This window comes from Gossypium raimondii, chromosome 2, assembly GCF_025698545.1.
Source record: "Gossypium raimondii isolate GPD5lz chromosome 2, ASM2569854v1, whole genome shotgun sequence".
In the NCBI taxonomy this organism is placed as follows: Eukaryota; Viridiplantae; Streptophyta; class Magnoliopsida; order Malvales; family Malvaceae; genus Gossypium; species Gossypium raimondii.
Genome location: NC_068566.1, coordinates 7,661,302 through 7,687,036, shown reverse-complemented (window position 1 = coordinate 7,687,036; position 25,735 = coordinate 7,661,302). Strand labels below are relative to the sequence as shown.

General features: G+C 33.8%; 1 non-coding gene across 1 annotated transcript; it reads right to left on the bottom strand.

Moving 5' to 3' along the window:
- Window positions 1–7,874: 7,874 nt before the first annotated feature.
- Window positions 7,875–7,981, bottom strand: LOC128039522 (small nucleolar RNA R71). The gene has a single exon (XR_008194022.1). It is a non-coding gene; the product is annotated as a small nucleolar RNA R71 (small nucleolar RNA).
- Window positions 7,982–25,735: the final 17,754 nt, after the last annotated feature.

The window sequence follows — 25,735 nt, the reverse complement described above, 5'->3', positions numbered from 1 at the left end:
ATTTGTTCAATTTCAGGGTCTACATGTAATAAATTGATGATTTGATTTATACTCATAAACACCTGAAAATAAATCACAAAAATTAAACAAAAAAGAATAAAAATTAATTAGTAAAGTTAGAAATAAAATAAATAAAACAAAAACCAAATCGCAAAGAGTAATTTCACAAAAAATGATTAACGCAACAGTCCCTGGTAATGACGCAAAAAACTTGTAACGCATGGTTTGTGCAAGTGTACACAGTCGTTATCAAGTAATATGTAAGTAAAAGAGTTATCGTCTCCACAGGGACTGTGTATGTTAATCAATTAATTGTAAAATTAATATTAACAATTTGGTAAGAAAAACACAATATTTTTGAGGTGATTGATGATGAAATAAAATTAAATAATCTAGATACAAAGTGATCCCTAATGCAAATTAACCTAAATGCAATGTATGCAATGGAATGAATGAGTTGGGTTTAGCAGCAAATTCAAAAACTTCAACAATCAATAACATGAATAGGCTAGAATAATCACATCATTCAACTTAGTTAATTTACATCATGCTTAATAATGTTCCGAAAAATATTTCATGGCAACTCAATCTTTCATAAGCTTGAAACCAATTTTAAATCCTTCTGGAATATTTTACTTAGAAAAAACATACATATTACCATGATCATATTTAACTAAGGGTTTCTTCGAATTCATGTGAAGTAATAGGGATGAGTTAGGTTTGAAACAATTTAATCAAATAAATCTAAAAGCTATGCAAGGCAATAGAGCTCCCACAAGTTATTACAAACCTTTAATTTAATCGAGTTATGATCTAAATTAAGCATGCTCCTTTCAATTACTACATCCATTAATCGCTATCTGGTTAGGATTGATAAACTAATTTTGATGCATTCAATAACATTTTCATGAATGAAATACATGCATGATTTTAATTGAAAGCATGAATGACTGAGGCACGGAACATCATAAACATAATTTAAATGAATTTCATTTAATTGATGTAATCATTCTAGCTAAAAAAATTAAGCTACCATTGTTGATGAAAAAATAACAAAACAAATTTTGAACATGATTAATATCCAAAATAAAACAAAGATAGGGAAGAATAAACTATAATTGATTCGACAGTTCTTCGGGAATCAATCGTAGTGGCTTCCTCCAATCCTCGTGTTTGCCCCTTCGCAAAGTGCTCCTCAAGGTGGCTGGCCAAGAGAGTATTTTCTCAAGGATTTGCTAGCTAATGTAGAGGGAAAATGGGGATTGCTATACGTGAAAGAGAGAGAAAATGTAATGAGAGGAAAGAATGAGAGATGAAGAATGAATGTTGAATGAGGGATAATTGTTGAGGGTGTAGAGGGTAGTATTTATAGTGGATGGATGGCTAGTAGGTTTGCTAAAAATAGCTTAAAGTCCCTTAGGTTTCTCTTTCCCATGGCCGACCATAAACTATGGAGATAAGAGTTTATTTAGTTGCTTGATTCATGCATGAAATCATGCTTGAATCAAGCAAGGTGGTGGACGGTTTCAAGGGTAAAGTTTGTGTGCTAATTTTTTATTTACTTTCAATTGTCAGGATCTCCAGTAAATCTCCCAAAAGTGAATTTTGAGCTGCCCAAATACCCTTGCTGAATTGGGCTTCATTCTCCCTTTTTGGACAGGTTGATAACCCAAATGCTTGTCAGACTTGTTCATCAATTGCACAAACTTTAATTGGGTCAAATTAATTTCCTCATGACCTATTTTTCCTTCCCTTTGTAGGCCATATAGAGTGAATTTGGCTCATGTCCATGTAGCTTTAATAAATAAGCTATGCCAAAGTCCTTGGTTGAACTGCAACAATTAAATCAAGATTAATATGTAGCATAAAAAAATTAAATTATGTACAAATTTAATGCAAAATATCACAAAATTGCATTCTTAATTAAATTATGCCCATTATCTTAATATGAACAAAAGTTTCCCAATTAATTATTAAATACTTGGAATTAATATTATTTTAAGTAAAAAAGTTTCATAAACTACTAAAAAAACCTATATAATTTAGAGTTTACACTGGCTAGACCTTCTGAACATTTTTCGTATTCCAAACAAGTATTGAATGTCCCTCTCAAATATCTAAGAATCCACTTAACAGTTTGCTAATGTAAATTGTCGGGTTTGGCCTTGTATCTACTTACTACTCTAATATTATGTAAAATATTCGGACGAGTACAAATTATTGCATGCATTAAACTTTCAACTCCACTGGAATAAGGAACCAAGGACATGTATCTTTCTTTGTCTTCGGTTTGTAGTGATTCTAAAGCCGAAAGTCTGAAGTGTGCAGTTAAGGGAGTACTAACTGGTTTAGAATCTTGCATTCCAAATTGCTCAAGAATTCTTTCGATGTATGTCTGTTGTGATGGAAATAGCTTCCTAGAATGTCTATCTCTCGAAATTTCCCACCTTAAAATTTTCTTAGCTACACCAAGATCCTTCATCTCAAACTTAAAGTTCAACATGGTTTTAACTCGATTTATTTCTGATGGATCCTTAGCCATAATTAACATATCATCAACATAAAGCAACAAATAAATAAATGATTCATCATCTAAGCATTGTAAATATACACAACCGTCACACTTGCTCTGAACGAAACCAATACTTAACATGAATGAATCAAACTTTTTATACCACTGCCGATGAGACTACTGACTGCCTCTCTCCCCCGATCTAACGAACAACGGGAGAGAGTGGAAATCAACACTTGAGAATTAAAATAAAATATATTTTTTGTTGTTTTACTGCAAGTGTGACAGGCCAGTTGTAATATTTGTAGTGTTACAGTGTAACACTAGAGTATTCCAAGGATGGAATCCAAGAGAATCGTGGATTGAACAATTTCTAAATAACATGCGTATAAAATAAAGAGTCTAACCAACTAATTGCAAAAATTTATATTATGAAAAATCGTAAAGTCAAGAGAAATTAATCTCTTTTACCATCAAGTTAGCAGGGACTAAGTTGTAGAATATGTAAAGTTACAAAATTAATAATTAAATAACAACCAGTGGTTGTTTGGCATTGATATTTTTCACTAATACTTAAATTAGGGATCCAAATCGCTTAAACTCTCAAAATGGCTCCATTTTACCTCTCGGTCTCCAATTTACCAAGTTAGACAAATCAATCCAGATTAACTCTCTATCTCACCAGTTAACCTAAGACTAATGAATTGGTGACCAACAAGATATCCTCTCGATCTCACTTGCATAAATGTTCCCTTATGGTTGTCAATCCTAATTTTTAAGTTCATTCAAATTAATCCAATTTATCACAATTTGGTCCTTTATCCAAAAATCAGCTCACTAAATCTTCACCAACCAACCCCCTTCAAGGTTTAGCGACTCATGTTGGAAATAAAACTAACAACCATGAAAATGAAGAACAAAGAAGCCATTAAAGAAAGCTTGAGAAAAATATAAAAGATGAGATTTTTATGCAAGAAAAATAAAAATGCATGTAAAAAGAAACATTCAACAAGAAATCTAAAGCAATAAACATAAAAGGAACAAATTTTAACAAGTGTAAAGTAAATGAAATTGAAAAACATTAAACTAAATCTGAAAATGCCTTACAACCAAGGTACAGGGACTAAAAGTGCAAATAAGCCTAAACTACAGTGTTAACTAACTTAACTAACACTAAGAACAACTAAAAAACAAAAGTTGTTGGGAAATGTAAAATCTACAGGTAAGGAAATGAAAATAAGAAACCCTAGAAGAAGAGAAAGAAAAGCTAAGAGAAAACCTAGGGAAAACTAAGCCTAAACTAAGGTAAAGTGGCCTTTTTTCTCTCTCAGGCAAATTTTGGTTGATATAAAAGCTATTTTGACCCAATTCTAGTACCCAAAATACCCTTAAACAGGCCTTCAATGATTGATGCTTCGGTCAAATACTACCCTTTTTGTTCATTTTTGTCCCCTCACGATATCGGTATCACAATACCAAGGAAAAGGATATCATGATACCTTGGACAATTTCAAACTTGGGGGACTTCTTGGAGAGTGGATATCACAATACCACTAAAGGGTGATCTCCAATCCCAAGTCTATTGGAGGTATCGGGATTCCAAGGTTTGGATATCATAATACCCTCTCCTTTGGTGCCGTTCTCGCTCGATTTCAACCTTTAACACATCCCTACATCACTCAACCATACATGAGGGCCCCTAATGACACTATTGGCAAAATTGGGTCTCAAATGAGTAAAAATAAGTCATTTACACTTATTAAAATAAAATCTAAAAATTACGAAAAACTACAAAAAAAGACGTTACTTTGCTTGAGAATAAGCTCCTTAAGTATACTGGGAAAGTCTAATTTTCCATATCAAATTACGACAGATCAAACTCTCTCAGATTTAACTCTTTGCTTGTCCTCAAGCAAACATGCTAAACATGCAAAAGAAAAGATGACTCTTGGACTATATCAAACAGTTGAGTCACATAGTGGTAAAACATCGAACTCGTACAAGAACTATCTCGCATGCAACTTAAGAGTGATATTTATTTAACTTGTTTATTCATAATGCAAACATAATTAGTTCACTAAGTTAAAATGTTAATAGATATAGAGGCAATGGGAACTAGGGGTACATAGCAACAAGTAAGCTTTTAGGCTCTAAGCTATTTCAAACAATGCCTAAGATCTTTCCCGAATCAATCAAATAACACCAATTCTTTCAAGCATACATCTACTTAAACGAACAATTAACAATTCAAATTATTTCTCTATAATGATCTGTATATTTTATTCATCCTATGGTACACTTTATACGTTTTCATTTAGGTTATTGTCTCTACCCTATTATACACATTAACTAATTGAACTAACTAGTCTAGACTTAAGAATAACAAATTATCTAGTATCATTTGAAATTTATAAGTTTGCCAATTCTATGTTCAGTATTCAATATTTAAAACTAATAACTTATTACCTAATTGTAGTCCAAGCACCATGCAATTACACAAAATAAAAAATGAAAAATATTTTTGGTGTTTTTGATTTTTTTCAAATGGAAAAAATTGAAAATAAACACACAGAATAACATAAAAGTACGAAAGAATAAAACACATAAAACTATGTGCATACTCCCACTCTTAGACTACATATTATCTCTAATGTGTTCTTGAAAAAGATAGAAGGTTACCAGACTTCCCTAGAATGGAGTGTCAGACTAGCTAGGGGTCCACCTCCTTGCTAAAGCTTTTGAACGTTGTGTAGTTTTTCAGGGTGATTCACTGCACATAAAACAAGCACACAGAAATAACCAAACCAAATATGTAATCTAAAAATAGAAAAATAAGTTCCAAAGTTAGTGTAGTTTAAGAGTTTACATACCACACTGGAAACACGAAAATTTATGTGTTTTTACACGCCCTTTTTAACTTAAAATCATGCTATTTCGGTTAAATTCTTGTCAAAAAATAATTAAATATTATAAAATAATTAAATTATGTTAAAAATATGAACATGATGAATTTTAATTAATTTTATAATTAATTTTGACTATTTTCGATAGATTCGCACAAAGGGCGAAAATTGGTTCGGTAGATAATGCTCGAAGAATAAAATCGAGAAGCAATTTGAAGCATCGAGGCAAATTTGTTTCCAGCCTAAGATGGTCCAAAACTGTGTGTTAATTCATAATATAATTAATATTAATTTATTCCAAATTTAATTTGGGATAAATAAATTATTCTTAATTAATTACGGAAAAAAAGGGTCCAGTTGAACAACATTGCTTGAACCGAATCTAGTGAACCAAACCATCCACCAATTGGGCTGCCAAGAACCGTCCATATGCTGACCTAAATCAGCATTTTACTTGACTAAATAAGCTTGCAAAAAATCCCTTGAAGAACTTTCAACCTTGCATTCAAACCCCTCCAAAAAATGTGACTTTATGAATTTGCCCGAGGCTATTTTTAGCAAAGTTGAATCTCTCAACTTTGTCATGTGTGTGGCCAGCCAAGGGGGGTCTCCTTGGCTGATGTAATTTGCTATTTTTAGCAGCCACAATCATCTATAAAAGTCACCCCTTGCTTATCATTCAACTCATCCCTCACACTCTCATTCTCTCATCTCCTCTCTCACTTTCTTTCAAATTTTCCTTTCCATTTTCCCTTTTGTTCAAGTTCCGATTTCTTCTCTTGGGAAAGAAGTCCTCATCAGCCATTTTTGAGCAGCAATTAAAGTGTTCATAAGCCACCTTGATAGCCGAGGATAACGGAGAACGAAGAACAGAGAACTCAGTCAAGCCACGGAGAATCATCGGATTTGCTTCTTGTTCTGTATCTCTTTAAATTTTGTTGTTGTTTTGACAAACATGTTTATGAATATTTATGCTATTGAAATTTTTATTTTAATAAATATAGCTTGAATTTAATTTGTGTTGGGTTGATTATATTTTGTCTGCTTGAATTATTGAAATTGTGTTTGTGTTGTTATAGGCCTCGGTAAGATGCTTGATTAAGTAAAAACATGCCTAAGTTATTCTTGGAATATTAATTGTTAGATAACTAATCAATTAATTATTAAATTGTATTGAAATTGTAATTAGTCGACACAATACTTAATCAGTGCATGTTTATTCTTCTAAGGTAGCTGAAGTTAATTTAGCATTGTATTTGGCGATACATATGCCTTGCATAACTTGCAAGATTATTGTGATTAAACTGTTTCAAGGTAGAAATACTCTGTTACCTCACTTGATCTTTTATATGCTTGTGAAGATTGATTAATTGCTTGGATTGAAATTGAAAAATGTTCAAGATATTGATTAATCTAATAAATATGTATGAGCAGTAGTTAGCAAATTACCGAGTTACCATGAATTTGTTCGTAGCAGTATAAACATAAGTTTAATAATTCTAAGTTAAAAGAATGTAATTAATCCAACACAATTATATCATCTTGATTAAACCTTATTTGAAATTGTGCATTAGAACCTTTTTATTTTTAATTTTTTTACTTAGTTTTTAACCCTTAGTTTTTAATCATCTTTAAACCAAAATATTTTCCATCACCAAAGTGTTTTAACATTAATTTCATAAATATTCTTTTTTACAGTCCTTGTGGGTACGATAACTCGACATTTACTTGTCACTTTATTACTTGTTGCGATTGTGTACACTTGCACATTTTCGTCATTCTAAGTTTTTGGCGCCGTTGCTGGGGACTGTTTTTAAAAAAAACCATTATTTGTGAATCTGTTTTTACATTTTGGTCTATTTACTTTCCTGTTTAAATCTTTACTTAATCTTTTTGTGATTATTTCAAGTGTTTATGAGTATTGACCAGATTATCGACTTACTCCCTGTGGACCCTGAAATAGAACGAACCTTTCAACAGCAAAGAAGACAAGCGAACCAGAGAAGGACCGAAGAGATAAACTTTGTGAATATGAATCAAGGAAACAGAGCAAACCTTGCTCAGAATCCTATCCTTATTGCTGATGATAGGGATAGATCTATACGATAGTATGTCGTGCCAGTATTTAACGATCTTAATCTGGGTATTAATAGACCCGAAATCGAGGCACAACAATTCGAGCTGAAGCCAGTCATGTTCCAGATGCTTCATATTGTGGGTCAATTCAGTGGAATGCCTATTGAAGATCCTCATCTTCACTTAAGACTATTTATAGAAGTGAGCGATTCTTTCAAGTTAGCTGGAGTACCCGAAGATACATTACGATTGAAGTTGTTCCCATTTTCGCTAAGGACAGAGCTCGTGCCTGATTGAACTCATTACCACTGAACTCTATTTCTACATGGTAAGAGTTAGCTGAGAGATTCCTCATGAAGTATTTCCTACCGAGCAAGAATGCCAAGTTGAGGAATGAGATCACTGCCTTCCAAAAAATGGATGATGAGTCCCTATATGAGGCATGGGAAAGGTACAAAGAGTTATTACAAAAGTGCCCTCATCATGGAATTCCACATTGCATTCAACATGAGACATTCTATAATGGTCTCAACGCTCACACGAGGATGGTAGTGGACGCCTCTGCTAATGGTGATCTATTTTCTAAGCCTTATAATAAGGCTTATGAAATTATTGAGAGGATTGCCAGCAACAATTATCAATGGCCAACCAATCAAGCAGCAACATGAAGACGAGTCGCTGGAATACATGAAGTGGACGCTCTCACTTCACTCGCATCTCAAGAATCTTCAATATCCTTAATGCTTAAGAACCTTACCACTAATGGGTCTAACAATTTTGCAGCCCAACCACCTAACCAATTTCAGAATATAGCCTGTGTGTATTGTGGAGAAGGACATTTATTTAAAGAATGTCCATCGAACCACTAATCCGTATATTACATGGGTAACCAAAACCAAAACTGAGGCACGCAAGGACTGCAATCCAAATTTTATAACTCATCGTGGCGAAATCACTCGAATTTTTCCTGGAGTAACCAAGGGGCTAGAACCAGTAACACTTACACATAGCCTAAACCAACTTAGTTGCCTAGTTTCCTCTAACAAGTTCAGGAACCAACCCAAGCGGAGCCATCCAATAGCTTAGAGAATCTATTAAAGGCATACATGGAGAAAAAAACAACGCCACTCTAAGGAATTTGGAGAATCAAGCGGGCCAGCTTGCTACTAAACTTAGGAATCGACCATAAGGTGCTCTACCTAGTGACACGAAGAATCTGAGAAATCTGAGGAAGGAACATTGTAAAGTGTTGACATTGAGGAGCGGAAAGATAGTAGAGCCCAACACTGTCGAAGTTGAAAAGGAGCCAACTGATGCTCAAGATTCAGAAAAAGTTCAACCAAGTGTTGAAATTCCAGTTTCACCAGAACCAGAATCTGCAAAACCCGACAAAGTAACCTCAGGACCAGCTAATTCTGATCAACTAACAATGTCGTTAGATGCAAAATTATTGCCAAAGATGAATCAACCAGAATCAGTCCTAGTAATGAAACCACCACCACTCTTTCCCTTAAAGACTTCAGAAACAGAAGCGGGAGATTCAATTCAAGAAGTTCCTTGACGTACTCAAGCAACTTCACATCAACATCCCATTGGTTGAGTCACTTGAGCAAATGCCGAACTATGTCAAGTTCATGAAAGATATCTTGTCTAAGAAATGAAAACTTGGAGAATTTGAGACGGTAAATCTGACAAAGGAATGCAGTGCATACCTTCAAGACAAACTACCTCCAAAATTGAAGGATCCTGGATGTTTTACCATACCGTGCAACATTGGAGCAACATGTTATGGTAAGACCTTATGTGACTTAGGTGCAAGTATCAACTTGATGCCTATGTCAATATTTAGAAAGTTGGGGATAGGAAAAGTTAAACCAACTACAGTTATGCTTCAACTAGCAGATCGATCCTTAGCACATCATGAAGGAAAAATCGAGGATGTATTGGTACGTGTAGATAAGTTTATCTTTCCTGCTGACTTTGTAATTCTAGATTTTGAAGCAGACAAAGAAGTACCAATCATCCTAGGAGGTTCGTTCCTAGCAATTGGAATGACCCTTATTGATGTGTAGAAGGGTGAGCTCACTATGCGTGTTCAGGATGATCAAGTAACATTTACGTCTTTAAGTCTATGCAATTTCCTGACACAATGCATGATTGCTCTACAGTGTCCGATTTAGAAGATTTAGTAGTGGAGAAGGAACTCAATTGTGTTGAGGACCCACTAAAAATAATTTTGACATTGGATCCTCCAAATGATGAATAGGATGATGAATACTTAGCTTTGCTAGAAGCTAATTAAAGGGGATTTAATCCGCAATCCCGTTTTCAATCTTTGGAGTTAGAAAAGAGGGACTATTCCCAACCAAAAGCGTCGATCTAGGAGCCATCTAAATTAGAACTCAAGGTATTACCTTCTCATTTAAAATGCATTTATTTAGGTAATGTTTCTACTCTGCCTGTGATTATTTCAGCAGAATTGACCACTAAGCAAGAAGAAAAACTTATCTTAGTTCTGCAATAATTCAAGAAGGTCATCAGATGGACCACAGCCTATATTCGCGGTATTATTCCATCTGTATGCATGCACAAGATTATCCTGGAATATGGAAAAAAAAGGGACAATCGATGGACAGCGGAGACTGAACCCCATCATAAAGGGCGTAGTAAAAAAAGAGATCATCAAGTGGTTAGATGCGGGTATCATCTATCCCATCTCAAACAGTATATGGGTAAGCCCGGTCTAGTGCGTGCCAAAAAAACGAGGTATCACGGTCGTAAAGAAAGAGAACAACGAGTTGATACCGACTACAACGATTACGGGATGAAGAATCTGCATCGATTACCAGAAGCTCAACAATGTGACTAGGAAAGATCACTTTCCTTTGTCGTTCTTGGACCAGATGCTGGATAGACTTGCAAGACAAGATTACTACTATTTTCTCGATGGATACTCAGGGTATAATAAGATTACAGTAGCACCGGAAGATCAACACAAAATGACATTCACCTGCCCGTACAATACATTTGCATTTAGACGCATGCCATTTGGTTTATGTAATGCACCTGCTACATTTTAAAAATGTATGATGTCTATTTTTACTGACATGGTTGAGAAATATTTGGAAGTTTTTATGGACGATTTTTCAGTATCCGGAGATACTTACAATGATTTCTTAGCTAATCTAACTAAGGTACTAAGGCGATGCGAAGAAATAAATCTCGTACTCAACTAGGAAAAGTGTCATTTTATGGTACGAGAAGGAGTTGTACTAGGGCATCGGATAATGAGATATAGGATCGAGGTAGACAAAGCAAAGTTAGACGTTATTGAGAAACTCTCACCTCCAACATCTGTAAAGGGTGTTAGGAGCTTTTTGGGCCACGCCGATTTTTATCGAAGATTTATCAAGGACTTCTCCAAAGTTGCGAAACCCTTATGCAAATTATTGGAGAACGACTCTATATTCAAGTTTGATGAGGAATGCTTAAAAGCCTTCAACAATTTGAAGAGTCAATTAGTCACGGCACCCATAATCATCACACCAAACTGGGATTTCCCATTCGAATTGATGTGTGACGCAAGTGACTTCGCAATTAAAGCTGTCTTGGGCCAGCGAAGGAACAAAGTTTTTCATCCCATCTACTACGCAAGTCGAACCCTAACAGGAGCTCAACTGAATTATACGGTAACAGAAAAAGAGTTACTTGCTATAGTGTTTACTTTCGACAAGTTTCAATCTTATCTGGTAGGTACCAAAGTGACTGTCTATACGGACCACTCGGCAATTAAGTATTTACTTGCGAAGAAAGACGCTAAGCCGAGGCTGATCCGATGGGTACTTCTACTTCAAGAGTTCGATCTAGAAATTCAAGATTGAAAGGGAGTCGAAAATCAAGTAGCAAATCACTTGTCCAGATTGGAGCCACAAGAAGAGAATTCTCCTCTTATACCAATTCAGGAGACGTTTCCTAACAAACGTATCTTAAAGGTAAATCATGTCCATAATACCCCTTGGTTTGCTGATATTGCTAACTATTTAGCTTCTAGTTTGATGCCAATTGATAAGACGTATCAACAAAGGAAAAAGTTTCTTCACGATGTGAAGTACTATTTCTGGGAAGAGTCATATGTGTTTAAAAAGTGTGCAGATCATATGATTAGGAGATGCGTGGCAGAAGATGAAATACCGAAGATTTTATACCATTGTCACTCAGCTCCAAGTGGGAGACACTTTAGAGGTACACGTACAGCGGCCAAAGTATTACAAGCTGGATTCTTTTGACCAACACTATTCAAGGATGCATATGCTTACGTGAAGAGTTGTGATCGATGTCAAAGGGTTGGAAATGTCACCAACAGAAATGAAATGCCTCGAACAAACATTATTGAGGTAGAGTTGTTCGATGTATGGGGTATTGACTTTCTTGGTCCTTTTTCTCCATCTTGTGGTCACAAGTACATACTAGTAGCAGTAGACTATGTGTCTAAGAGGGTCGAGGCTAAGGCATATCCGACAAACGATACTAAGGTTGTGATAAAGTTTCTGCAGAAGCATGTGTTCACAAGGTTTGGAACCCCAAGAGCTATCATCAGTGATGAAGGATCCCACTTTGTGAACAAGTGGTTAAAATGGTTATTAGACAAGCACGGAGTGAAACACAAGGTTGCAACAGCTTACCATCCGCAGACAAATGGGCAAGCTGAACTGGCAAATAAGGAGATCAAAGGCATACTTGAGAATGTAGTTTACCCGAACCGACGAGATTGGTCCACAAGATTAGATAACGCTTTATGGGCTTATAGAACAGGATACAAGGCACCGTTAGAGATGTCACCCTATAGGTTGGTCTTTGGGAAAGCCTGCCATCTACCATTGGAGTTAGAGCACAAAGCTTACTGGCCTCCTCAACAGCTTAATTTGGATCCTAAGCTTGTGAAAGAGAAACGGATGTTCCAACTCAATGAGTTAGAAGAGTTTCAAATGTTCTCATATGAAAATGTCAAATTACTTAAAGAAAGACTCAAGAAATGGCATGACAACCACATTCGAGTTCGAGAATTTGAAGCAGGTCAGCAAGTCTTGTTGTTCAATTCCAGATTGAAGTTCTTTCCAGGTAAGCTAAAATCATGTTGGTCCGGTCCATTTACGATTCACCAAGTCTATCCATACGGAGTTGTTGAACTCCAAGGTAAGGGAGGTAATTTCTGAGTTAATGCTCAGCGCCTGAAACATTATCAGGGAGATAAAATTGAACGGGATAAAATCTCGTTCATTTTATCGAATACTTAATTTTTCTTTTTTCGTTTTGAATAAATGATTTAGGGTATATTTTCGGGTAAAGTATGTTTAATTAAATTCTGTCTAGGAGATTGGAACTTAAGTAAGACCGCTTGTGACCCCTCCAATCTTTCTTGGGAATTTATTTTGACATAATTTTTCAAGAAATTATCCCCTAAATGGAAAAATAAATTTTTAGTTTCAAATAAAAGGGTCAATTTTGATCCAAGTTTTAATTTGCAACTCAATTTTAAATTTTCATTAAGTCTAGGGACTTAATTGAATTATTTCTAAAATTTAGTCGCTCTTTTCGTAAATAAAAAACTAGGTGCCTTTCTTTGTGAATATTTTCAAAAGCATCTAGAATAAATATGTTTAATATTATTAATAGTTTGATAAACTTTAATATATAATTATATTATTTATAATTTATAATTTATAATTTATAATTTATATATTAATTTTTATCAACTTAGCTTAGAATTTGGATTAATTAGGAATTTTTATATTTCTACACAATAAAAAAAGAGATGGGAATCAAAAGTAAATATGGACAAGTAGTAAAGTTTAAATTGTGGCAATAGGTATATACATGTCTAGGATTGGATCTAGGAAGAGCTTGGTACTTAAGTAGTCAAATTGACTCACCTCCTCTTTTCTGGAATTCTATCTGGTGTATAGTATCTATTCACTTTAAACAATGAGGACATTGTTCATTTTAAGTTGAGGGGGCCGAAAATTGAAATTATTTTCACTCAGAATAAAAAATTTCTTTTAATTATGAATATGATATATTTTTATTAAATAAATTTGAATTTTGTTAAGTATGTTAAATTTAAGTATGAATAAAGTTTGATTATTTCAATAAATTGTTATGTTAGCTTAATAATGACATGAAATGTATTTCTAATAAAGCATGTAAATCATACCATAAAATTTTAGTTCTTTAGGAAAGTTAGGCATGCATGAAAGTTTAAGTCTTTAGAATTGACTTAGTAGTTTCTTGAGGCGAAATCCTAGGAAGCATGGAACGTTGAAAATGATTTAGGAAACTGTTGTTTGGACCGTTTGAGCCTTTCAAGCCAACCATGATGAAATTTTTATCCTTTGAAACCCAACTTTGAGACTTTATGGCCTAATTTTATTTGAACCCTTACAAAGTTAGCCATCACTTTTCTTAATTATCTTAAAAATGTCCCAAACACTAGACTCGGTAATATTCTAAGTATTTTTTGAAAATAAGTTTGGGGGAGTTGCAAAGAAGTATGAAATGCTCTAAAAATTGTAGTACATGCAGTAAGATACTCGAAAAAAAATCATATGTACTTGAAGTAAATTGCACTAAAGAGCATGTGAAAAGAAAAGAAAAGTTGATGTATTAAAGGTAATTATTTCGAAAGGTCCGATACAAGCTGAGTCTAGGGTTTTTTAAACCTAAAATTATATATCTTTTACCTATCCCTAAACCCAGCCACGTTACAACCTTGTTAAAGACCTATTGATTTAAAGTTACAATGTTACCTACATTAGTAGAGAGAAATTGCTTTGTTCAACATATGAAGGAATCAGTTAAGCTTAATGATTGCAGTTTAATTTTGAATAAGGGATTAACATGTCTTTATTAAGAAACATTTAGTCTAATTTTGCTATTGTAGTAATTTTTGAGATTAGTTTAAACGATATATATACTTGAGTAGCATAATTATCAAATTTCTTGTTTTTGAGCCTAAGTATATTGATTTCGTGATTTTGGGAAGAATGTTGTTCTGAAGAAGTTTTTCAAAAAGTGTTTATGAGAAAAATTCTTTTCAAATTTGTGCATTACTCGGGATGAGCACTGAATTAAGTTTGGGGATGTGGAAACACGAAAATTTATGTGTTTTTCCATGCCCTTTTTAACTTAAAATCGTGCTATTTTAGTTAAATTCTTGTCGAAAAATAATTAAATATTATAAAATAATTAAATTGAAGAATGCCCTCTATAAAAGCTTCTTCAATATTCCTTATGAGATTCCAAAAACTTTCCAAAAATCCCAAAATGAATTCCTAACAGAAATCCAGAATAGACTTAATGCTTTGGAAAGCTACGAGTCTGAATTAATTGCCCTTGATACCCCAATAAAAACCTAATATTCAGTAAATACATTACACCAATCTTCCCAATCTGACTCGGATCAGTCAGATGAACAACAAATTAACAAGATGGCTTGGAAAGAACCAAAAAGATTATATTATCCAAAAATCACAGCACTTGATCTTAACATAGAAGAAAAGCATGTTTTCCAAAATAAATACAATGCTAATACAATCTATGAATGGAATATAGATGGAATGTTTGAATACAATATTCTTAGTTTATTACAACAAATGACAATGGTTTCAAATGTTTATAAAACCCAAAATCAAAATGGATTAATTAGTGATCATACGTAGCTAATCTTTTAGTTGCTGGATTTACTGGTCAATTAAAAGGATGGTGGGATCATGCACTCACTAAAACCCAACATGAAGAAATTTTAAAAGCAATAAAAAAAGATGACCAAGATAGAATTATTTTAGACGAACAAGGAAGAGAAATCCAAGATGCAGTAGCAACTTTAAATCTCTAAACATTTTATTGGAGATCCTTCTCATCTTAAAGATAGAAATTCAGAATTATTATCAAATTTAAAATGTAAAAAATTAACCGATTTTAAATGGTATAAAGATGTCTTTATGACCAGAGTTATGCAAAGATCTGATAACCAACAACCATTTTGGAAAGAAAAATTTCTAACAGGACTTCCCACTTTATTAGGAGAAAAACTTAGGAATCAAATAAAAGAAAATTACAAAGGTATTATTCCATATGAAAAGCTTACATATGGTGAACTAATTAGTTTCACCCAAAAGAAGGATTAAAATTTGTCAAGATTTAAAATTACAAAAACAACTTAAGAAAGAAAGATATCAATGTAGAAATGAATTAGGATCATTTTGTCACCAATTTAACATCGAATGAACCTTCTTCTTCAAAAACATGTTGCCCTGAAAAGCCAAAAATAGGAAAAGAATATTTCAGAATATTATAAAAACCTAAATATAGAAAATACGAAAAGGAAGAAACAACAAAAAGCAGAAAACAAAATTGATAAAACAATAAAATGTTATAGATGTGGAAAACCAGGACATATTTCAAAATATTGTAAAATCAAAAGAAAAATCAATAATTTAAATTTAGATGAAGAGATAGAACAAAATTAAATGAAATCCTATTAGAAACAACTTCTTCGAAAATGATACATCTGTAAACAGATGAATTACAAATAGATGAATTACATACAACATCACGTCTTCTAGTGATGAAAATGAACCTTCAATTAACATGTTAACCAAAGATCAAGAATTTATGATTGAAGTTATTGATAAAATTCAAGACCTAGAGCTTAAAAGAGAATACCTTTTGAAATTAAAATCCTCATTAAAAGATAAACCGAGAAAAAGAAAAGGAAATCATATCTAGTCAATCACAAATGTATAATATACAAGACATAATATTTAATAAATATGAAAAAATAAAACCAAGGCAAATTATAAATTCAATTACATTTGGAAATAAAAGCATTAAATTGGAACTTTCTCGACTTAAAACAGAACAACAAGAAATGAAAGAACAAATGGGGTCCTTAAAACACGAAATCGCAGAAAAAAGTTCTTCAGAAACTGAACCTGAACCTGAAGAAAATACGCAAGAATCTATGATGATTTTAACTGAAGTATCTATTCAAAGATATTTAATAAAAATAAGTATTGTTATAAATAATGAATTTAAATTAGAAACAATAGCCCTTTTTGATACAGGAGTGGACCAAAACTGCATTAGAGAAGAAATAATTCCAACAAAATATTATAATAAAACATCGAATCTCTTAAAGTCGCAAATGGTAAAAAACTAAAATTACTTACAAAATTCCCAATGCGAAATATCCAACAAAGGTATAAAATATCAAACATTTTTTAATGGTAAAATATATTACCCAAGATGTCATATTAGGAACCCCATTCATATCATTACTCAAACCTTATAAAGTAACAAATAATTCTATCTCCACCAAAGTTTTAAACACTAAGGTAGAATTTCCTTTTGTAGAAAAACCGAAAATAAGAAATCTCAACTGTTAAAATCTTTATCCATTCGAATGGGCAAATTAATAATTTAATTAATTATAAATGAAGCAAATCTCTTTTCTAAAAGAAGAAATATGTTTTAAAAATTAACGGAACAATTAAGAAAAGAGAAATACAAAAAGAATAGATCAAATCAAAAAGAAATAGAATCAACAATTTGTTCGACATTCCTAATGCCTTTTGGAGCAGAAAAAACACAAGTAACATTACCATATGAAAACGATTTTGATGAAAGACAAATACCCACAAAAGCAAGACCCATACAAATGAACAAAGAAATGGAAGAATTTTGTAGAAAAGAAATACAAGACCTTCTTAATAAAAATTTAATTAGGAAGAGCAGTTTCCCTTGGAGTTGTTCAGCATTCTATGTAATAAAAAATGCAGAACTTGAAAGAGGAACACCAAGATTAGTAATTAATTACAAACCTCTTAATCAAGCCTTAAAATAGATTAGATACCCGATACCAAATAAGAAAGATTTGTTACAAAAACTTTGTAATGCAAATATTTTCTAAAAATTTGACATGAAATATGGATTTTGGCAAATCCAAATAAAAGAAGAAGAAAGATATAAAACAGCATTTATCGTACCATTTGGACAATATGAATGGAATGTAATGCCTTTTGGGTTAAAAAATGCTCCATCTGAGTTTCAAAGAATAATGAATGATATTTTTTTACCAATATTCTCAATTCACAATAGTATACATCGATGATGTATTAGTTTTTCAGATAATTAAGAAAAACACTTCAAACATATATCGATCTTTATAAAAGTCATAAGAAATAATGGTTTAGTAGTTTCTAAATCCAAAATAAGTTTGTTCCAAACCAAAGTAAGGTTTTTAGGTCATTATATTATCCAAGGAACCATTACCCCAATAGAACGATCTATAGAGTTTGCTAGCAAATTCCCAGACCAAATTCTTGATAAGGTTCAATTGCAAAGGTTCTTAGGAAGCCTCAATTATGTCATAGACTTTTATCCAGGTCTTAGCAAATTATGTAAACCGTTATTTGATAGGCTCAAAAAGAATCCACAACCTTGGACAAATAACCATACCAATATTATCACCCAAATCAAAAAACAAATCACTAAGCTTCCTTGTTTATATTTAGCTGATCAAAATGCCCCCAAGATAGTTGAGACAGATGCTTTTGAAATAGGATATGGTGGGATCCTAAAACAAATTAAAGGAGGAAAAGAGCAAATAGTCCAGTTTACTTCCAGACACTGGAATCCTACTCAGCAAAATTATAGTACCATTAAAAAAGAAATTTTATCAATTGTTTTGTGCATTACAAAATTCCAAAGTGATTTATTAAATCAAAAATTTCTTTTACGAATCAATTGCAAATCAGCAAAAGAATTTTAACAAAAAGATGTTCAAAACATTGCCTCCAAATAGATTTTTGCAAGATGGCAAGCAATCCTGAGCATATTTGATTTTGATATTGAATACATCAAAGGAGAAACTAATTCTTTGCCTGATTTTCTGACTAGAGAGTTTCTTAAAAAATGCTTCCCAAACTTCGAGACAAAGGAAATGAGAAAATAGAAGAATCATCCAAAACCCAAATCACCTCAAAACCAATTAAGTCATGGTATTGAATTTGTCATGAAGAAGATGAGAAATCATCGTCGTCGTCAAAATCCTCCAAAAATGCAATAATTCAATATGCACAAGATCCAATGAGATTGGTTCTCAAATCAAAAAATGGATTGAGTCCCTTTCTCAATCTCCAGGAAGTAGCATTGGCCTTTTCACAAAAGAAAGAGGAAACTCCTCTCAAACAAATTGCAGCTGAAGCAGCAAAGGTTTCAAAAAATAAAGAGATTGTTTTACACAAACCAAAATCTCTTAAAAATGTTTTAAAAGAGACTTCTCTCCAAGATGTTTTTCCAAAAGAGATAGCAGTGTCTTCACAGACTGCTATACAAAAATCTTCACAATATTTTCCAAACAAATATTTTGAAAAAATTCTTGTTTTGGAGAAAGAATTTTTAGAAAAACCTCCACAAATACTTGCAAAAGAACTTTTCAATGGGTGGTATTTCAAACCATTGGATTCTCAAAAACCCCAACATTATTATGAAAATATACTGGTCCAAACTGGATCAGTATTGTTCAAACATTACACAGATCCAAAGGATCCAAATTTTATTACCCATTCGACAGCCCAAATATTAAAAATTCTTCGACCAAGAGATTGGAGTGAAGACCCAAATTCTCCAAAGAAATTCCTAGCCAAATTTACCACCAAAATAAACCATTACCCATATTTTACATATTAGGATTACCAAATGGCATGGTACAATGCCTTCTTAATGAAAAACCAACACATAAGACATTCTTGGCTCATATATTTCAAATATGACATCCAATTCAAATTCCCAAACTGGTTCCAAGAGTGGTGGAATTGGTATAGACCATCATCCTTTGAGATACTACCAGAAAAAATTCAAAACTTATAACCCAAATTCTTTGACAAATTTCATCCTGAACCAGATCAAAAACACATTTACATGACAATCAATTTTTCTCAAAACTATGCATTTCTTGGATTGTCTCATGGAATTATTCTAATGAGCAAGACCAACATACTGGAATTCCATTATTAGTTCGCAACTACAGGACTAAATGGTGGGACAAATTTAATGATGAAAAATATGATTCAAAATATTTGGATAATTTTTTCAACAAGAATCTAAGATTATGTAAGTCCGTAGCCCCGAATCAAACCACAGCAAAATTTCTTCAAGCAAAGTTAACAGCTAGTGCAATGTTAGCTCAAGCCAAGACCAAAAAAGAATACAAAAAACTCATGGCTGAAATGTTCAGCTCATTAGACTCCGAATCTGAAGATGAATCTTCAGCATCCTCAATCAAGACGATGAATCTTGCAGATGATACCACTTCGGTAACCATCACTAGGTCCAAAAAGAAATAATACCAGAAATGATGTATGAACAGGAGAGATTCCCTGCAAGAAATGATGTGTGAACAGGAGAGATTCCCTGCAAGAAATGATGTGTGAACAGGAGAGATTCCCTGCAACAAAATAATGCGTGAATAGGGATTATTCCCTGCAAGAAATGATGCGTGAAAAGGAAAGATTCCCTGCAAGAAATGATGTGTGAACAGGAGAGATTCCCTGCAAGAAAAGACAAGTAAATAGTTCTATAATTTGTATTTTTGTAATCAGAGAATATATTCGCTGAAAAGTTCTAATCAAAGTTTCAAATGTAATGATTTCCCGATTCAGATAATGTAAAGAGAGAATAGCCCTCTATAAAAGGCTATCAGTTTCAGAATGAAAGACAGAACTCGATTTACCCATTTGAATTGTTTCTCTAAATTTTCCAAAAAGCTTCTTCAAAATTTAATTTTAAGTTTCCAAATTTTCAAATTAAGTTTTCAAACTTAAGTTTTCAAATTTCAAATTACAAAAATAATTAAATTATGTTAAAAATATGAACATGATTAATTTTAATTAATTTTATAGTTAAGTTTGATTAATTTTGACTATTTTCGACAGATTCGCACAAAGGGCGAAAATTAGCTCAGCAGACAATGCTCGAAGAATAAAACTGAGAAGCAATTTGAAGCATCGAGGCAAATTTATTTCCAGCCTAAGATGGTCCAAAAATGTGTGTTAATTCATAATATAATTAATTTTAATTTATTTCCAATTTAATTTGGGCTAAATAAATAATTATTAATTATTTATGGAAAAAAAAGGTCCAGATGAACCGCATGGGTTGAACCGAATCTAGTGAACCGAACCAGCCACCAATTGGGCTGACAGAATCCTCCATATGCTGACCCAAATCAGCATTTTAGCTAACTAAATAAGCTTGCAAAGAAGCCCTTGAAGAACTTTCAACCTTACATTCAAACCCCTCCAAAAAATATGGCTTTATGGATTTGCCCCAGGCTATTTTTAGCAAAGTTGAATCTCTCAACTTTGTCATGTGTGTGGCCAGCCAAGGGAGGTCTCATTGGCTGATGGTTTTTGCTATTTTTAACAGCCACAATCAACTATAAAAGTTACCCCTTGCTGATCCTTCAACTCATCCCTCATCCCTCACACTCTCATTCTCTCTTCTCCTCTCTCACTTTCTCTCAACTTTTCCTTTCCATTTTCCCTTTTGTTCAAGTGTCGATTTCTTCTCTTGGGAAAGAGGTCCTCATCAGCCATTTTTGAGTAGCAATTAAAGCGTTCATAAGCCACCTTGATAGCAGAGGATAACGGAGAACGAAGAACAGAGAACCCAGTCAAGCCACGGAGAAACAACAGATTTGCTTCTTGTTCCCTATCTCTTTAAATTTCGTTGTTGTTTTAACAAACATGATTGTGAATATTTATGCTATTGAAATGGTTATTTTAATCAATCTAGCTTGAATTTAATCCGTGTTGGGCTGATTATATTTTGCCTGCTTGAATTATTAAAATTGTGTTTGTGTTGTTATAGGCCTCGGTAAGATGCTTGATTAAGTAAAAACATGCCTAATTTATTCTTGCAATATAAATTGTTAGATAACTAATGAATTAATTATTAAATCGTATTGAAATTGTAATTAGTCGACACAATACTTAATCAGTGCATGTTTATTCTTCTAAGGTAGCTGAAGTTAATTTAGCATTGTATTTGGCAATACATATGCCTTGCATAACTTGCAAGATTATTGTGATTAAACTGTTTCAAGGTAGAAATACTCTGTTACCTCACTTGATCTTTTATATGCTTGTGAAGATTGATTAATCGCTTAGATTGACATTGAAAAATGTTCAAGAGATTGATTAATCTAAAAAATATGTATGAGCAGTAGTTAGCAAATTATGGAGTTGCCGTGAATTTATTCGTAGCAGTATAAACATAAGTTTAATAATTCTAAGTTAAAAGAATGCAATTAATCCAACACAATTATATAATCTTGATTAAACCTTATTAGAAATCGTGCATTAGAACCTTTTTATTTTTAATTTTTTTTACTTAGTTTTTAACCCTTAGTTTTTAATCATCTTTAAACCAAAATATTTTCCATCACCAAAGTGTTTTATCATTAATTTCATAAATATTCTTTTTTACAGTCCCTGTGGATACGATAACTCGACATTTACTTGTCACTTTATTACTTGTTGTGATTGTGTACACTTGCAAATTTTCGTCGTTCCACACACAAATATAAATAAAATGAAATACTAAAGCATATAACTCTAGCAAATCTCCTCACAGACCCTCGCTTGGTCTCGCGACTCCTTTGCCTTTCCCCTTCATAACCGTTTTCTTGTAAGATAGTCTGGGCCGATCAATCAATTCTCGGATGATGAGGCTCCCCATGGATGATTGCACTGACATAAATCCACTCTCCAAATTGTCATTATAGTGCACAAAGTCATCATCCTCCGTTGCCTCGTCATCTTCCTCCTCTTTGAATTCTTCTTCTTGCTCCTAATCTCTGACTACATTATCGTCCGATGACTCACTTGATCGATTGGGATATTATATGCTCTACGCTCCTTGGCTCGCTATGAAAGTATCCATGAATGGCTTCATTGCCTCCAACACTCTTGTGTTGTAACGCATATCTCCTCCATGCCTACGTTCCCATTGTGTAAGCTCCTCATCGCTTTCGTGGCACTTTTCTTCTTGATTACCAGAGGTAATTCCATCTTGTGCTTTCTATTTTTATTCCATTCTTGGATTTGCTTCCTATAGAGCTCTTGAAACTGCCTAAGCATATTGTCCCTAATGATACTCTGAGTGAGGCGTGGAACTGCTCGATTGAATCCATTTCCACCCCCGCTCGGAAACACAAGTTTGTGATCAGACGGGGTAAATAAATGCCAACCTTTACACCTGAGATGCAGTTTTTGATTTCTTTGTTTATCCATCGCCCTAAGGACACTCACTTTTTCTATAAAGTACAATATAAAAGAGTAGCTCAAAATACATTAACAGTGCTAGTGTTCAAAAGGGGGCTAATAATTGTGCAAATAAACTACATCCATAGTTTTGCAGCCGGAAACATAATGGCTTGTTTAAAAGATAAAGGGTAATTATGATACTCCTCCTACTTCCACTCTCCCCTTCCATTGGTTAAATTTGCTAAAATGGAGTCCATGTCGACATTGTTCAATTTGCCAAGGTCCATGTCGGATAACTCATCCCTTTCACAATAAGGGACACCATAGTAGCCACTAATTGCCTACAAGGGGATCTTAACAACCTTTTTTTGAGCATACAATTTATTTTTTCAGTATATTTTAAGTAGGATTAAAACACCAAAACAATCGGTATCACTATTGGTGTTGTCGAAACAAAGGCGAAATTCATCCAACGATGAAAACGAATAATATTCCAATCCTCCTTGTAATGCAAGGAAGAGGGGTTGAAGCCTCATTCAAGGATAAATTAGCGTCCTTAAATGGATAAGAAAAAGGCTTTGGCTTTTTTTTATTTGAACTTAACCGAACAATACTCTGGTTCCAAAGGTGGCTCAGATTGGGATCTCGATCATTTTTTTTATTTTAGGAGGCATGGGTATGCTCTTTAAAACTAGACTAACAATAAAAAAGATACTAACTAAATAACCCACAACAAATCAGCACTAAAACTAAAATGAAAGATCACGATAATAAAGATAACAAAAATATGAAATATAAATGAAAAAGAGAAAAAGAAAACTTAAACCATGTTGTTTGTAGTGGTTTTGTGGTGTGAAAGATGAAGCTCCGTGTTTTCCAATAGAGGTGATCATGAGTCGGGTCAGGCCGGGTTTGGGCCGGGCCCAGATAAAATTTTAGGCCCATTTTTTAAGTCTGGGCCCAGCCCGACCCAAAAGAAAATTGCTAAGCCTGAGCTCGGCCCGGCCCATATTAAATTTTACAACACCAAAAAAGTAAATATTTAATATATATTTGATTAAAAAGTATATTTGATTAAAAATAAAAATATATATTTAATGCCAAACAAGTTTTACTCGTTTTTTTTGCCCAAACCCATATTTCGGGCCTATATTTTTACCCGAACCCTCCCATTTTTTGGGCGGGCCGTCAGGCCGGGCCGGGTACCCCAACCCATGATCACCTCTATTTTCCAAGAAACAAGCGAATGGCACCTGCAAATAAACAAAGAAAGGCAAAGACAAGCAAAAAATGATTGAAATAAAAGTGAAAATGAGTGAGGAATTGGGGAAGATTTGAGAGAAATAAAAAAGATGAGAGTGTTTTGGGGTTTTAGGGATTTAAACTTTGAAGGATTTGGGAAAAAGTAAGGGCGTTGGGGTGTTTGGAGGCTATTGTAATGCCCTAACTAGGAATCACTTGACCCAACTCTGATATCGCGATATCCCCTGTTTTTGGATCTTTCAAATTCCATTTTGTCTAAGGTATCACGATACTAAGGGTTGGGTATCAGGATACCACTGTGCAAAACCAAATTTTTGATTTTTGATATTCCAGAGGTATTGCGATACCAAAGGGTCGATACTGCGATACCCAAAAAAAATTTGTGGCGCCAATTGAAACTTTCCGTGAAATCGTGATATCCCCCTTCAGTATTGCAATTTCACTGAACAAACCCCAAAATAATTACAAAATTGTCAAATATTCTCTCAACTCTCCAAAATCTGACCTACAAGTTCAAAATTAAACCAACATAAATTAAAATTGCTAATCTAAATGCAAAAAAAAATATGGAGTCCATGCTCAATAATTTAAATATTTACAAATTGATAGTTCAATTGCGACATGTGGCATGTTAAAAATTTCTTCCAGGGTTATACGTGACACCCCCGTAGTAATGTTTGCACAAGGTCTCGGGCGCCAACACATGTCTCGCCTTCTTCAGCCCAACAAGTTGATTCACTAACCGTCTCTTCATGATGCCTCGATTCCTCATTCGGATGCCTCGCATCCTTGGTCTCGAACCTGTAAACATACACCACTTTAAGTATTTCACATTGCTAGCTGCGTACTCAGACACTACCTAAATGGTTTGACATTCTATCTCACTATTAGGGGACACTTCCTTGACCTTAAGCTCAGGTTCCACACACCTAAAAGTCTTTACCTCTCCACCTACTTCCATAGTCACCTCTCATTTGTCCACATCTATGGTGGCCTTAGAGGTAGCTAGGAATGGTCTCCCTAATATAATGAGTATCTCTAAATCCTCTTCAAATTTAAGAACTATGAAGTCAACCGGTAAGATGGACTGCCAAACCCTCACTAAAACGTCTTTCAAAACTCCCTTTGGGTTAAATGGGCCCCTATTGGCTAGTTAAAGGGTCACTGAAGTTTCCCTAATGTCACTAAACTTAAGCTAAGATAGATGGACAAGGGCATTAAGTTTATACCCGCTCCAAGATCACAAAGCGTCTTACCAAAATTTACACCTCCAATCTCTATCAGAATGGTAAAGCTATCGGGGTTCTTAAGTTTTGGTGGGACTCTCCTAGACACAACAGCATTACACTCGGTATTAAGAGCACATCGCCCTTCTCTCCCAATCTTCTTTCTCCTAGAAACCACTTCCCTAAAGAACTTAGCATATTTCAACACTTTTTCTAGGACCTCAAGTAATGGGAGGTTGAAATTCAAAGCCTTAAACATCTTGAAGAAATTTAGAAATCCCTCATTGTCCCACTTCTTCTTCTCTTCTAGTCTACTCGAAAAAGGGTATGAATGTCAGATTTGGTTATAGTGTTGGAACGGTTCCATCCTCTGGTTTAGCTTGTCTAGGCTCACTCTCGGGTCCTTCCTTTTCTCCCACCCCATCTTCA